This window comes from Ursus maritimus, unplaced genomic scaffold, assembly GCF_017311325.1.
Source record: "Ursus maritimus isolate PB19 unplaced genomic scaffold, ASM1731132v1 scaffold_35, whole genome shotgun sequence".
NCBI lineage: Eukaryota > Metazoa > Chordata > Mammalia > Carnivora > Ursidae > Ursus > Ursus maritimus.
Genome location: NW_024426119.1, coordinates 11,389,927 through 11,404,022, shown reverse-complemented (window position 1 = coordinate 11,404,022; position 14,096 = coordinate 11,389,927). Strand labels below are relative to the sequence as shown.

Sequence of the window (14,096 nt, the reverse complement as noted above, 5' to 3'; positions counted from 1 at the left end):
CAAGAAAGCGAATTGTGATCTCTATAAAACATCGACTGCAAGAAGAAAAATTTAAAAAGTTAAGCCCCTTGCCGTGCCATTGTTCCCACAATGCCGTGACTCGGATTCGAACCGAGGTTGCTGCGGCCACAACGCAGAGTACTAACCACTATACGATCACGGCGAGCTACCGGGGACCTGTAAGGATGGCCTTCTGATTGTCCTCTTCAATAGTCATAGGCCTTCGCAGTGTGCACGTCACCAAGAGACCCAACCTATGGGGCGGAGTTCCAGCTGCCAAATCTGAGAATGCGCAGGCGCATTGCGCTGTCGGCCGTTGCTCGGGTTCTCTCAGGTTTTGGTCCGTTAGCCACAGAACTGGTGATGTTGCAGTGGGGATGGGTGGGTTCTATGTGAATAAGGTGGGAGTTTAGGGGGGACCACTTGGGCATCCAGGGACGGGACTGGCCGGAACTCAGTGTTCACGGGTTATGTAATTCTCATTCCTAGGAAGATGCCCACCTCTTGTGCCTGGGAGATCCTTCCAGGTCCCGGGTCTGCAGGGGGCGCTCCTAAGAGGTTCTGGCCCCTGCTGATTCCCCCAGGAGTGACCCCAAATCGCCTCCATGGAGGATGTGGACGCCCCCAGGACAGGTTGGCCACGTAGAAGCGGCTGAATGAACGCATCTCACCCTGCCGATCCCCTCCCCATCAACTTCCTTGCAGCGTCTGTTTGCCCCGATGGCCCTGACTCCTCCCTCACAGTTGTCCCGCCGCCGGACCCGGTGCCCACCTCGGCTGTGCCCCGGGCGGCAGCAGGCATCAGTCCGGTTTTTCTTCTTGCCCATCAGTGCTCACGCCCCCACAGCGCCTAGAACCAGGCCGAGTCCACAGTAGGCAGAAGCTTTATGCTTCACTGAGAACGTGCCACTGGTTCTAACGAGAGAATCCACGGTGACCACCTGTCTGCTCTAATCATCACCCTCACCCCCTGCAGAGTCACCGGAGGGATGTTACTAAACACGAATCGAATCCTTTCACTCCTCCACCCCTCACCCCCACGCACAGACTGCTGGAAATTCGTCCACCTTTTCCAGCTCATCCCTTGGCCCTCCCTCAGTGTCGTTTCCCATTCCTGAATTACTTGCATTCATTCACTCAACAGGTCCTTTAGAGGTGGGGAAGGGGGAAGATTTATAGAGAGGAATTGCCGGTAGTTCCTTTTTGAGACCGCCTTCATACCTTTGCACACAAGATTATCCTGCCTGCTCGGCAAATTCCTTCTCTGCCTTTAAGAGCTACTTCAAAAGTCACCTCCTCTGCGCAGCCTTCTCTTCCTATTATTATTGGGAGTTCTTTTCCAGCGCTCCATGGAAATTCGTACATTATGTCTATGACAACAATTATCAGCCCTGTGAGCGCTCTGTGCTTTGTCCCAACTGAACGGTATCGCGGGTAGGCCGAGTAACCGGAAGCCTATATTCTACGGAAGTCCAATTTAGCCAGAGCTGGTGTGACGTAAACGTCGTTTCCAACTGTCACAAGGGGATTGGGATCCATTTTCGAGAATGTTGTTACAAATTCGAAATAAAAATGGAGGACAGCGATAAAAGTCAAACCCCTTGCCGTGCCATTGCCTTCGCAATGCCGTGACTCGGATTCGAACCGAGGTTGCTGCGGCCACAACGCAGAGTACTAACCACTATACGATCACGGCGAGCTACTGGGGACCCGGCCTTCGGTTTCCTCCGCTGAGTCTTTCTGTGTTAAAGGCCCCGCCCCCTTGTCACGTCAGTAACTGTTCTCGCGGCTCTCCAACAGCTTCGCCTCTCCCTGTGTGCACGCAGACGCACTGGTCTCCCTGCTTTCTTGAATTCAATCAGCCGTCTGCGCTGGCCACAACCCGCCGCTTCACCCGTTTGGAGGCAGCGCTCGAGCTTTCCCTAACCCCCGCGCCTCGAAGGAAGTTGTGCGGATGGGTCGGAACTGATTTTTCCTTCTTGTAGAATTCGAGAGACAGCCCCGTTCTTAGCCAGAATCCGCTCAGATAGCATGAGCGCCGGGGCATGGTGCGTGTGAGAGGGACCCATCATTCGGGCGACCCCAGGGCAGCACGTCCGTACCGGCTACGCGAAGCGTCCCCACCTCCTAGGAATCTTTCGTTTGCAAAGCACTTTCACGTCCTTTCTTCCACGATCCGTGCGCACGCCCGGCGGAGACCCGCGGGGGAAGTTCACGGCGCCCCTACTTCGCTTCAGGGTCAGCGCGAGGGCCAGGCAGCCTGACAAACCGTAGGCGACGTTGGAAGGCTAAGGCGGCGGCTGGTTGAACCAGAAGGCCCACACTCGGGAGCTGGAACTTCGTGGCGTCCCGGTAGCTCGCCGTGATCGTATAGTGGTTAGTACTCTGCGTTGTGGCCGCAGCAACCTCGGTTCGAATCCGAGTCACGGCATTGTGGGAACAATGGCACGGCAAGGGCGCCTTTTTAGATTTGGGAAGCCACATTGCATCCCGAGGCTGCGCTCCGACTGCCCCCTTGGTAGTAGGTGACGTTGGGGCCGAAATTATAATGCGACAGAAGTGGACAGAAGTTCTGCGGATCTCTGGGACTTTACTTCCTCTTTCTAATTCTCTGAGTGCGAGTGAAGCGGCCCTCCTCCGTCCTCCCCGCTGTGTGATTGTTTTAGGACGTCATTCTGTGTGGTACTTTCCTCTTTCCTCATTTGGCCTGTGAGCGGTCAAATCGCACACCAGGTCCTCAGAAAAGCCTCACCCTGTTAGAACTTCAGTACTTCCAGTGTAGGGGTTAGAGGAACCAAGGGCAAACATTTCTTAAGGGTTAGAAGAATGCAGATTAGACAATACAGCGAACGATTTCTGGTTCAGATGCTGTCACCGGTGAAAAACGTGACCACACCAGCGGCACCGGTTCCCATAGCCACTGTGAGGGGTGCTAATGAGGGGCTTGGGGCCTCCGCTTCCACAGCCTCCTAGGTGAGAGGGTGTTCTCTCCTGGAGGATTTTCCCCCTCATCTACCTCAGATATAAAGCAAATTTCATTTGTTGGTTTGTTTTATGTGCACTTAAAAAATCCGAGCTCCCCAAATTCGGGTCTGTTGTTTGGCATTAGACAAAATGGAAGTGAAGTTTGGGTTCGGCTCTCAGGTAGCTGCTGGCGGCTGTGTCACTGTCAAGGAGGGAATGAGATAGGACCGAGTGAGGAATGAGCCTCCCCAGCTCCTCTCAGGGGGCCTGGAAGTGGCAGAGCAAGTCAGGAAGCATTCCTGGAAGAGATGGACATTTCTCTGGGGCTGTGCCCCCTTTACCCACAATCCATCAGCAAAGACTCACTGAACAACATGTAAAAAGCAAGACACTACCGCGGGCTGTAATTTCCTAAGGTCTCCGCGCTCCCAGTTTCGTAAATTTGACGAGTTTCAAGCCACAAAACAGAACAGCTCAGAGCATGAGAGAACAGAATAGCAGAAAGTCAACCTGAGAACTTGCTATCCCTTCCACCTTGAGGTCTTTTCTAGAACCAGGAAGGAGGCAGGGGGTGTAAGACCTCTCTATTCACACATGCCCGCTCCAGCTGTTTCTGTTTGGGTTGGATTCGTTATTTTTTGTAGGCTTCCCGTCTCCATTATAAGTCACTTAACTTTTTTCTTTTCCTTCTGATAGACTCTGTAGTAGCTGACACTCTTTAGGCTAGTCCTAACTCTAATTAAGGTTAGCATAGCCTAATAATTGAGCCAGTGACACCTGGAAGCAGGCTCCCTAGGGTCTGAATCCTGACTCTTGCATTAATTAGCGGGGTAACTTTAGGTAAGCCACATAATGTCTCTGTGCCTCAGTTTTCTCCTTTGTAAAATGGGAATAAAAGCAGGCTTATTATGAGAATTAAATGAATTAATATTTGTAAAACAACAGTGCCTGCCACTGTTTAAGTTTTAAAGTTTTACTTAAATAAATTAGTAATGAAATCAACTCCTTAGAAAGGACATAATAAAATCAATACCTTAAAAAGGAACGCAGTGGTACTAAGAATCTAAATGAGTGTTGTGTTTCAAAGCAGATATTCCCCTTTCTCCAATCAGCTGCCCCAAAAATTTTTGGAACTCTTGTTTGAGGATTACCTTCAAGCCTAATTTATAAGTCATATAAGTAAATCCATCTCAAATATTTATAGTCACATTTTATTTTGAAATGTTTTTTGACTGCTTTTAAATCTACCTTCAAAGAAAAAGAAAAACTGAGTTTTTAAGTTGCAACAAGCTTCAACAACAATTCCAAAAATGTTTTAGGCAACAGTCCACCAAAATATTTTTTGGTATCAGTGTGTTGACTTTTTTTTTAACATTTTTATTAAGTTTTTAATTTTAATTCCAGTATAGTTAACATACAGTATTCTTTTTTTTTTTTTTTAAGATTTTATTTATTTATTTGGGAGCCGGAGCGTTATGCAGATCCTAGCCTGATGCGGAGCCTGATCCCAGGACCCCAGGATCATGACCTGAGCCCCCAGTGTGTTGACTTTTAAGGGGTAATCCTTGAAGGGGACAGCTGTAATTTATCAGCTACGGAGTATTTGCATAAACAGCCAACCCCATGGTTTCCAGGTCACACCTGGTGCCTCTGGGGGTTGCTGCGGCTATAACTGCTGGTCACCGCAGAGGTGTACTACAGACTGGACCAACAGCCTTGGCAGCTCCTGGAAGGTGGTTCAAAGTTCAGAATCTTGGTTTGCAACCCAGAACTACTAGAACAGAATCTTCATTTTAACAAGATCCTTCCCAGGTGATTCATCTGCACATTCAAGTTTGAGAAGTGCTGCTGTTGTCTACAATACTTGGCTGGAATGGAGCCCTTCATTGTTCACCTTGTCAGTACTTGGGGTTACTAGAAGGGACCTGCCAGAGTCTACTGGACCTCATGTAGGAGAGTAACATTAAGATTTTGAGGATAACAAGGTGGAGCTCTGGGAGGGAGTCACCAAGAGGCCCATATTTGGGCCATCTAGGGAGGAGGCAGCACCCCTGGACTTCCACTAGGAGGTGCTGCACCCCAGAAAGTGGATGCAGAACACCGAGGCTGGCTAAGACTCAGTCTGGGAGACACCACTTTTGCCTTAACCCCCAAAAGGGAGCCCATTCCTCAGACAGTCTCTGGATATTCAGGACTCAAATTTCATTCATTCATTCATTCATTCATTCATTCATTCAGTAAACTAGCATCTTTTAGCTCTCAAAGTTCTTTGCATCCTGGGGAGCTGCAAAGGTATAGACTGATATTCCTTGCCCAAAATAGTTTAGTTTTCCAGCTAGGAGAAACAACTAGCCCAGAGGCAACAATCAGAAAACAACACAAGAGGGGCGCCTGGTGGCTCAATTGGTTAAGCATCAGACTCTTGATTTTGGCTCAGGACATGATCTCAGGCTCCTGAGATAAAGCCCCTCCTCCTGAATGGAGCCTGCTTAACATTCTCTCTTCCCCAGCCTCTCCCCACCCTACACACACACACACACACACACACACACACACACACACACACACATGAAATGGTAGAAGGAAGAGGCATTTCTTGCCTCAGTGGAACAAAACTTTCCAAGAGAAAACTGATACAAACTGTGAAAGAATTGAATTTTATTTCTAGCACTTTCAGCCCCCTCACTCTGACACTTTTCTACCTCTTTGTGTTCTTCTTATCACATCATTCTCATTCATTAGATCAACAATATTTATTGAGGGCCTACTATGTGCCAGGCACTGTTCTAGTTTCTGGGGGTATAGTAATGAATAAGACAAATGTGTTGTTCTCATAGACCTATAGTCTAGTGCAGGAATCAGAAAGGAAAGCTAAACAAAAAATAAATAAGAGAATTTGAGCCAATGGAAAATAATGTGATACAGTGTCCTCCTGTTCTCTGCCTTCTATTCCCTCAACTCCTTTATCTGTACAAAGTATGATGACTGATAATAATAAGTGTTGCATTTTAAAAGGGATCAAAGTTTTACACCGAAGAGAGAAATTCTAGCCCTGAATGGCTCAGATGTGGCATAAAGAGCCTTCAGATCTGAGGCAGTCTTGTGTGTGAGGACGACTCTGTGGTGATCTGCATGGACCCACAATAAAATCAAATATATCCAAGTGACCAATGAGCAGAATCAGATGACCCCAACTGGTTGGCCTAGAACTTAGCAAGGACACCAGGGAAACAAAGCATCTACCCAAAAATGTAGGACAGTTTTTTGAAAGAATAAAAAGCACTGAAGTGATAATTTCAGGAGAAAGAGAAAACCCGAGAACTTTATTGGGAAATAATGAACTATATGTATTTAAAATTTTTTCAGTTACATATAAGACATCATAATCTCATCAGTGCTTAAGATCTTGGGACGTGTCCTCTAGCCCTGCCTGTGCACTAAATCAGTCCCCTGGATCAAAGATGAAAGAAAGGGAGAGGGACCCTGAATTAAGATTATATTTGTCACCCAGTGGGACATATTCAAATAGAAAATAAATTCAGTAAGAAAAAGAGATAAAGTTGCATTTCTTGCTTTCTTGAGTTTTTAACTGTGATGGTAAGTGCTCAATATACATTAGTTGGTCTCTTATTTCCAGGTACTTCTCTCTATTCCTGCAACAAGAAACCCATGGGGAGATCCTGAGGACTATTCCTGTCATGAGACCTAAAACTTATTCCTGAGGAAGAATGCAGGAGTCACCTTTCAGAAGCAAAGGTCTAAATCAGTGCTTTCCAAACATTATTCTAGAACTGATAAACAGAGAGGAATTTTTCATCATGGAATGAAAGAAAATAAGCTCAATGTGGTAAGCTTTTAAAAAGGCTAAGTGTATTTAACTCAAAGGACTGTCTTCTAGGCTGAGATTATATCCTTCATACTTTTGAGGCTTTAAAGTGACTTTTCTTTTATAACATGATTAGAGAAGGTAAGTGATAATTTCTTCTAAAGTCTTTACTCGGAAAATTAAAAATTGGCAATCTAATGTTGATCTCCAAAATTATTTTTGAAATTTTACTGGTCAGTAAAATCTAAAAGTACAAAGCTCACTACAGAGCAAAGCATTAGGGGGAAAAGAAATCGTCCTCAGTTTATAAGGGGTCTGCGGGGGAATGCTCATAGGGAGGTTATCCCTGTTCTGTCAGGCAGTGGTCCAAGCTAACACCCTTCCACCCACCCGACAAATAGTAGGCCCTAGTATGACCTATGTTAGGCCTTGGAGATACAAATTTGAATAAGACTTGTTCTAACTCTGAGATGATCATTTCAGTCCAGGGTTAATCAGAAGAGTGAAGAAACAATTACAATTATGTTAGAAGTATATACAAAATGCATTACAGCTTAGATCATTCATTCCCCCAGGATATGACATTTGAGCTGGGTTCCAAGACATGCATAGTAATTTTCCTGGCAGAAAAGAGGGAAAGGTATTCTAGGCAGAGAGAAAGGCAGAAACAAAGGCAAGGAAGCATGAACATACAGGTAGCACAGGGAAAGACAAGTCATAGCCGTGACATAAGATATGAAAGGGAGAGGAAGGGTGGAGTCAAATTGTGATGATTCTCTTGCCCCTTGTTGAGTCAGGCCTTTTTCCTGGAAACCAGCGGTTCTTGACATTTTGTGGTAACTTACTGTTTGGGGGATCCATTTAAAGCCATAGGCTTGTTCTCCAAATGAGGTACCTATGACAAAAATGTCAAGAATTCACAGATTTCCTGAAGGCCATTTATAGACCTTGTTATAGGTATTGGGGGACCGGTTAAGTCTCCATTTTTTAAAAGATTTTATTTGTTTATTTGCCAGAGAGAGAGCACAAGCAGGGGGAACAGCAGGCAGAGGGAGAAGCAGGCTCCCCTCTGAGCAGGGACCCCAATGCGGGACTCGATCCCAAGACTCCAGGATTGTGCCTTGAGCTGAAGGCAAACACTTAACCAACTGAGCCACCCAGGCATTCCTTTAAGTCTCCATTTTTAAGCAGAAGAGGACATACTCATATCTGTATTTTAGAAAGATGAGGTATAAATGGGTAATTATTGACAAAGTCTTAATTCAGAAGAGAGACAGAAAATTTCAGCTTTTGGTTCTGGTTGTTGAGGTTGGGGGGACTAATCTGGGGGTGAAGGAGGGTCTCTTCCCTCACATCACACCCATAGGTGTGTGATTGGAGGGCAGTAAATTCAAAGGTTCTTTAGCTCAGAGGTAGAGGGGATGGACATGTTGGATGAAGGAAATGGATGAGGTTTGAGAGGAAGCTCTAATATCAAAGGTGGAAAACTTTTTGGAGTCATGGTAGTTACAATAGTATGAAAATATTTCGATGTATCTGTGTTACCCTAATATCATGTTGGTGTTGAGAATCTGACATGGTGACAGAATATGCAATTTTCAAATGTAATTTTAAGTTAAAAGGGAGAGACACATGTAAAAATTGAGACTTGACTCTTTTCCCTAAATTTCAGAGTCAAAATACTTCTGTGTCATGACTACCCTTTGGTTCACTGGCCTCATCCTGAGTCTGGATGATTTTCTTTCTTACTATATCATCAAAACTACTAAGATCTCCTTCCCTCCCTAAATCTCTTTAGATCAAATGCTTCAAGAGAACTTGTGGTTTTAAAACGTGTTCACAAATTTTTTGATGCTCCTCCCTCCAGAAGTAGAGCTTCATTTCTCTCCCTGGAGTGAGGGCTAGACTTGGTGACATCTTCAAATGAATAAAGTAGAGGTGATGGTATGTCATTTCTGAGATGAGGTCATAAAGTGCATTGTGGCTTCCTCTTTGCTCTCTCTCTTGGATCTGTCAGAGGGGAATAATTTACCCTACAGGGTCCTTCTAGCTGGACTAAGAATTAAATTGACACGAGACAGATTAACAGGAGAAAATCACACATTAATCCCTGTTTGTACAGGGAATCCACACAGACATGGGAATTCCAGACAGTGAGACAACAAGAGGCTTATATGAGCTAAGAGGAGGGATAGGAACCCGAGGATACAAGGGGGGAGAAAGACCAACAGTGAGAAGGTGAGAGGAGATGTTTGGAAAACAAAGGTTGCCCTATTATGTAGATAAGTTACTTAGGTAGAGAAGAATCTGTTAATAGCTCTCTTCCTAGTTCAAGCAGGCAGTTGAGGGAGATGTAAAGAGCTTTTGCTGAATCTACTGGGTTTTGATTGTTTGTAACTCAAAATAATGTTCATGCCAGAGTGGCCCATCTTGGGGCCGCCTCCCCTTGGCACCTTCACATCACTAGCTCCAGAAGAAGCCAGCTGCTATGTCATGAGGACACTCAAGCATCCTATGGATAGACCCATGAGTTGAGGAACTGAGGACTCCTGCTAACAATCATCAAGAAAATGAGATCTTTGACCAATAGCTCTGTGAGTGAGCCATCTGGAAAGCAGATCCTCCAGGCTCAGTCAACCTCCGGATGCCTGTACTCTGGCTGACATTTTGACTGCAATTTCATGAGAGACTCTGAACCCAAACCACTCAGCTAAGTCACTTCTAAATTCCTGAGTTAAGGAACCATGAGATAATCAGTGTTCATCAGTTTAAGCTACTAAAATTTCAGGTAATTTGTTACACTGTGATAGATAGTTGATACAGATTTTATTACCTAGAAGTGGGGCACTGTCATAATATAAACACCTAAATATGAAAGTGGCTTTGGAACTGGGCAGACAGTAGAAGAGCTTTGAGGAGAGTGTTAGGGGAAATTTGAATAGTTGTGTTTTTTCCCCCATTATGGTAGGTGTACTCTTTAATCCCCATCACCTTTCTCACCCATCCCCTCCCACCCACCTCCTTTCTGGTAACCATCAGTTTGTTCTCCATATTTCAGTCTGCTTCTTGGTTGTTTTTTCTCTCTCTCTCTTTCCTTTGCTCATTTGTTTTGTTTCTTAAATTCCACATATGAGTGAAATCATATGGTATTTGTCTTTCTCTGACTTATTTCATTTAGCATTATCCTCCCTAGCTCTATCCATGTTCTTGCAAATGACAGGATTTCATTCTTTTTTGTGGCTGAATAATATACCATTGTGTATATATGCCGCATCTTCTTTATTCATCTATCGATAGACACTTATGCTGCTTCCATAGTTTAGCTATTGTAAATAATGCTGCAATAAACATAGGGGCACATGTATCTCTTTGAATTAGTGTTTTTGTATTTTTTTGGTAAATACCCAGTAGTGGGATTACTAGATCATAAGGTAGTTTTATTTTTAATTTTTTGAGGAGCCTCCATACTGCTTTCCACAGTAGCTGCTCCAGTTTGCATTCCCACTAGGAGTGCATGAAGGTTCCTTTTTCTCCACATTCTCACCAACACTTGTTGTTTCTTGTGTTTTTATTTTAGCCATTCTGACAGGTGCGAGGTTATATCTCATTGTCCTTTTGATTTGCATTTCCCTGATGATGAGTGATGTCGAGCATCTTTTCATGTCTGTTGGCCATCTGGATGTCTTCTTTGGAGAATATCTGTTCATGTCTTCTGCCCATTTAAACAGATTATTTATTTTTTGGATTTTGTGTCAGTTCTTTATATATTTTGGATACTAACGCTTTTTTAGATATATCATTTGCAAATTTCTTCTCCCATTCATTAGGGTGCTTTTTAATTTTGTTGTTTACTTCACTGTTCAGAAACTTTATTTTGGGCTAACAGACACATGAAAAAATGTTCAAAATCATTAGCCATTAGGAAAATTCAAATCAAAACCACACTGAGATACCACCTTACGCCAGTTAGATGGCAAAAATAGACAAGGCAAGAAACAACAATTGCTGGAGAGGATGTGGAGAAAGGGGATCCCTCCTACATTGTTGGTGGGAATGCAAGTTGGTACAGCCACTCTGGAAAACAGTGTGGAGGTCCCTTAAAAAGTTAAAAATTGAGCTACCCTATGATCCAGCCATTGCACTACTGGGTGTTTACCCCAAAGATACAGACGTAGTGAAGAGAAGGGCCATATGCACCCCAATGTTCATAGCAGCAATGTCCACAATAGCTAAATCGTGGAAGGAGCCGAGATGCCCTGCAACAGATGACTGGATTAAGAAGTTGTGGTCCATATATACAATGGAATATTACTCAGCAATCAGAAAGAACGAGTTCTCAACATTTGCTGCAACATGGACGGCACTGGAGGAGATAATGCTAAGTGAAATAAGTCAAGCAGAGAAAGACAACTATCATATGATTTCTCTCATCTATGGAACATAAGAACTAGGATGATCGGTAGGGGAAGAAAGGGATAAAGAAAGGGGGGGTAATCAGAAGGAGGAATGAAACATGAGAGACTATGGACTATGAGAAACAAACTGAGGGCCTCAGAGGGGAGGGGGGTGGGGGAATGGGATAGACCGGTGATGGGTAGTAAGGAGGGCACGTATTGCATGGTGCACTGGGTGTTATACACAACTAATGAATCATCGAGCCTTACATCGGAAACCGGGGATGTACTGTATGGTGACTAACATAATATAATAAAAAATCATTAAAAAAAAAGAAACTTTATTTTGATACAGTTCCAATAGAGGGCTTACTTTGGCAGCACATATTACTAAAATTGGAACAATATAGAGATTAGCATGGCCCCTGTGCAAGGATGACACAGAAATTAATGTATAGTCTCAATAGTTTATTTTTACTTTTATTTCTCTTGCCTCAGGAGACATATCTAGAGAAGTGTTGCTATAGCCAATGTCAGAGAAGTTACTGCCTGTGCTCTCTTTAAGGGTTTTTATGATTTCAGATCTCACATTTAGGTCTTTAATCCATTTTGAGTTTATTTTTGTGTACAGTCCAGTTTCTTTTTTCTTTCTTCTTCTTCTTCTTCTTCTTCTTCTTCTTCTTCTTCTTCTTCTTCTTCTTCTTCTTCTTCTTCTTCTTCTTCTTCTTCTTCTTCTTCTTCTTCTCCTTCTCCTTCTCCTTCTCCTTCTTCTTCTTCTTCTTCTTCTTCTTCTTCTTCTTCTTCTTTTTTTTTGGCAGATAGGCTCCCAGTTTTCCCAACACTATTTGTTGAAGAGACTGTCTTTTTCCCATTATATATTCTTTCCTCTTTTGTTGAAGATTAATTGACCATATAATTGTGGTTTATATCGGGTTTTCTATTCTATTGATCTGTGTGTCTATTTTTATGCTGGTACCATACTGTTTTAATTACTACCACTTTATAATATAACTTGAAGTCTGGAATTGTGATACCTCCAGTTTTGTTTTGTTTTGTTTTGTTTTTTTCCAAGACTGCTTTGGCTATTTGAGGTCTTGTGGTTCCATACAAATTTTAGGATTGTTTGTTCTAGTTCTGTGAAGAATGCTGTTGGTATTTTGATAGGGATTGCATTAAATCTGTAGGTTTTGTTCTTCTATCCCATGAGCGTGGAATGTCTTTCCATTTCTTTGCATTGTCTTGAAATTTTTCCTCGGTGTTTTATAGTTTTTAGACTACAGACTTTTCACCTCTTTGGTTAAGTTTATTCCTAGACATTTTATTGTTTTTGGCACAATTATAAATGGGATTGTTTTCTGAATTTCACTTTCTGCTGCTTCATTATTAGTGAATAGGAATGCAACTAATTTCTGTACGTTGATTTTGTATCCAGTGACCTTACTGAATTCATTTGTCAGTTCTGGTAGGTTTTTGGTGGAGTCTCTAGGGTTTTCTGTAGATACATAGTCATCTGCAAATAGAGTTTCACTTCTTCCTTACCAATTTGGATGCCTTTTATTTCTTTATGTTGTCTGATTGCTGTGGCTAGGACTTCCAGTACTATGTTGAATAAAAGTGGTAAGAGTGGACATCCTTGTCTTGTTCCTGACCTTAGGGGAAAAGCTCTCAGTTTTTCACCATTGAGTATGATGTTACCTGTGGGTTTTTCTTATAAGGCCTTTATTATGTTGAGGTACGTTCCCTCTAGACCTACTCTGCAGAGGGTTTTTATCATGATTGGATGTTGTACTAAAGTCTGAATAGTCTTGAAGAAGCTGCCTCTCTTCTGTTCTCTACATTTCATGCAAGTGCCTCTCCTTTGTGGAATCTACATGGAAAACAGTTGTCAAGGGATTCTAAGAAATATTTTTCAGAATTCCTAACTCTTGGGGGAGCACAGAAATGGGATACTGAGTTGCCAGTAGATAGTCTAGTGCAGTTCATTATTTTAGGTACTCAGGATCCATACATACCATTTTACTCACATTTAGTTTCCAAACAATGATAGTGACAATACAATGCTTACACCTAATGTGCTGTGACTCTCTCTTTTACAAACAAAGATGCCTTACCATCTCCCCTCAAAAGGGGAGACCCAAAGTCTTTTCAGTCATTTTTCTTGTATTTATGATGGTCATCCTTTTTCTTTTTCCGTCATGATCCCCCCCTTGATATCCTGTAAACTATAAACAAAATATAAGGTTAACCGTCATCAACTCATCCTATATGGAAGAGCACAGGAAGGGAAAAGAGAAGGAGGAGAAGGAAACTAACAAGTATACATGTATACAGAATAAACCAAGGAAAAAATATGCCTAGCTACTAAGGTCTTTTTTTCTTAACTGGTGATCAGTTGGTTCTTTATCTGATGACTCAAATCTGTACTCTTAGGTGTATGAACTATTAGTGGTCCTGACTGAATGGTATTGCTGTAGTCTTCCCTTAACTTTTACTGTGGAACATCAAAGTATTAAAGGACACCATATCCAGAATAACTGTTAAGTTCATTGAGGAATTGCTACCCCCTCCATGATGGGACAACATAATCAACCTGTTATCAGGTGACTGGCTAGAGCCCCTGAAGAACAATGCCATACTATGGGCTTAGCATTGGTCTCTGTTCTTGGTAGATTCATCAATCACCAGCAGGAGATTGATGAGCCAGATTTGCCTTGGTGAGAAGTCCCTGTTGTAGAGCCTATGCATAACTTCCATCTCTGCCACCATGGCCGTTTTGTTTATGAGCCCATTGAACAAACACTGGGGTAGTTGATGAAATAGACTGAAAGATATCCAGTCTCCTGTCAGTGGTTCCCACTGGCTAAACCCAACCAGAAACCAGACACTGAGGCAGCCTGATGATGTAGCTCACA

The 14,096-nt window shown here is 43.2% G+C and overlaps 1 long non-coding RNA gene and 4 other non-coding genes across 8 annotated transcripts in view; 3 read left to right on the top strand and 2 right to left on the bottom strand.

The window, feature by feature from the left end:
• Positions 1-91: 91 nt before the first annotated feature.
• TRNAH-GUG lies at positions 92-163 on the bottom strand. Its single transcript has one exon. It is a non-coding gene; the product is annotated as a tRNA-His (tRNA).
• A 1,461-nt stretch (positions 164-1,624) lies between these two features.
• TRNAH-GUG lies at positions 1,625-1,696 on the bottom strand. The gene has a single exon. It is a non-coding gene; the product is annotated as a tRNA-His (tRNA).
• Positions 1,690-14,096, top strand: part of LOC103656578 — a 40,042-nt gene continuing 27,635 nt past the window's right edge. Inside the window, exons 1-3 of one of the 4 annotated variants that reach the window (XR_566646.2) lie at positions 1,690-2,682; positions 4,408-4,776; positions 6,602-6,811. This is a non-coding gene — a long non-coding RNA (uncharacterized LOC103656578). The remainder of the gene's footprint in view (positions 2,683-4,407; positions 4,777-6,601; positions 6,812-14,096) is intronic. The other 3 variants (XR_005831950.1, XR_566645.2, XR_566647.2) reach the window with 3 other exon arrangements.
• TRNAH-GUG lies at positions 2,360-2,431 on the top strand. Its single transcript has one exon. It is a non-coding gene; the product is annotated as a tRNA-His (tRNA).
• On the top strand, positions 11,550-11,654 carry LOC121100250. Its single transcript, XR_005832005.1, has one exon. It is a non-coding gene; the product is annotated as a U6 spliceosomal RNA (small nuclear RNA).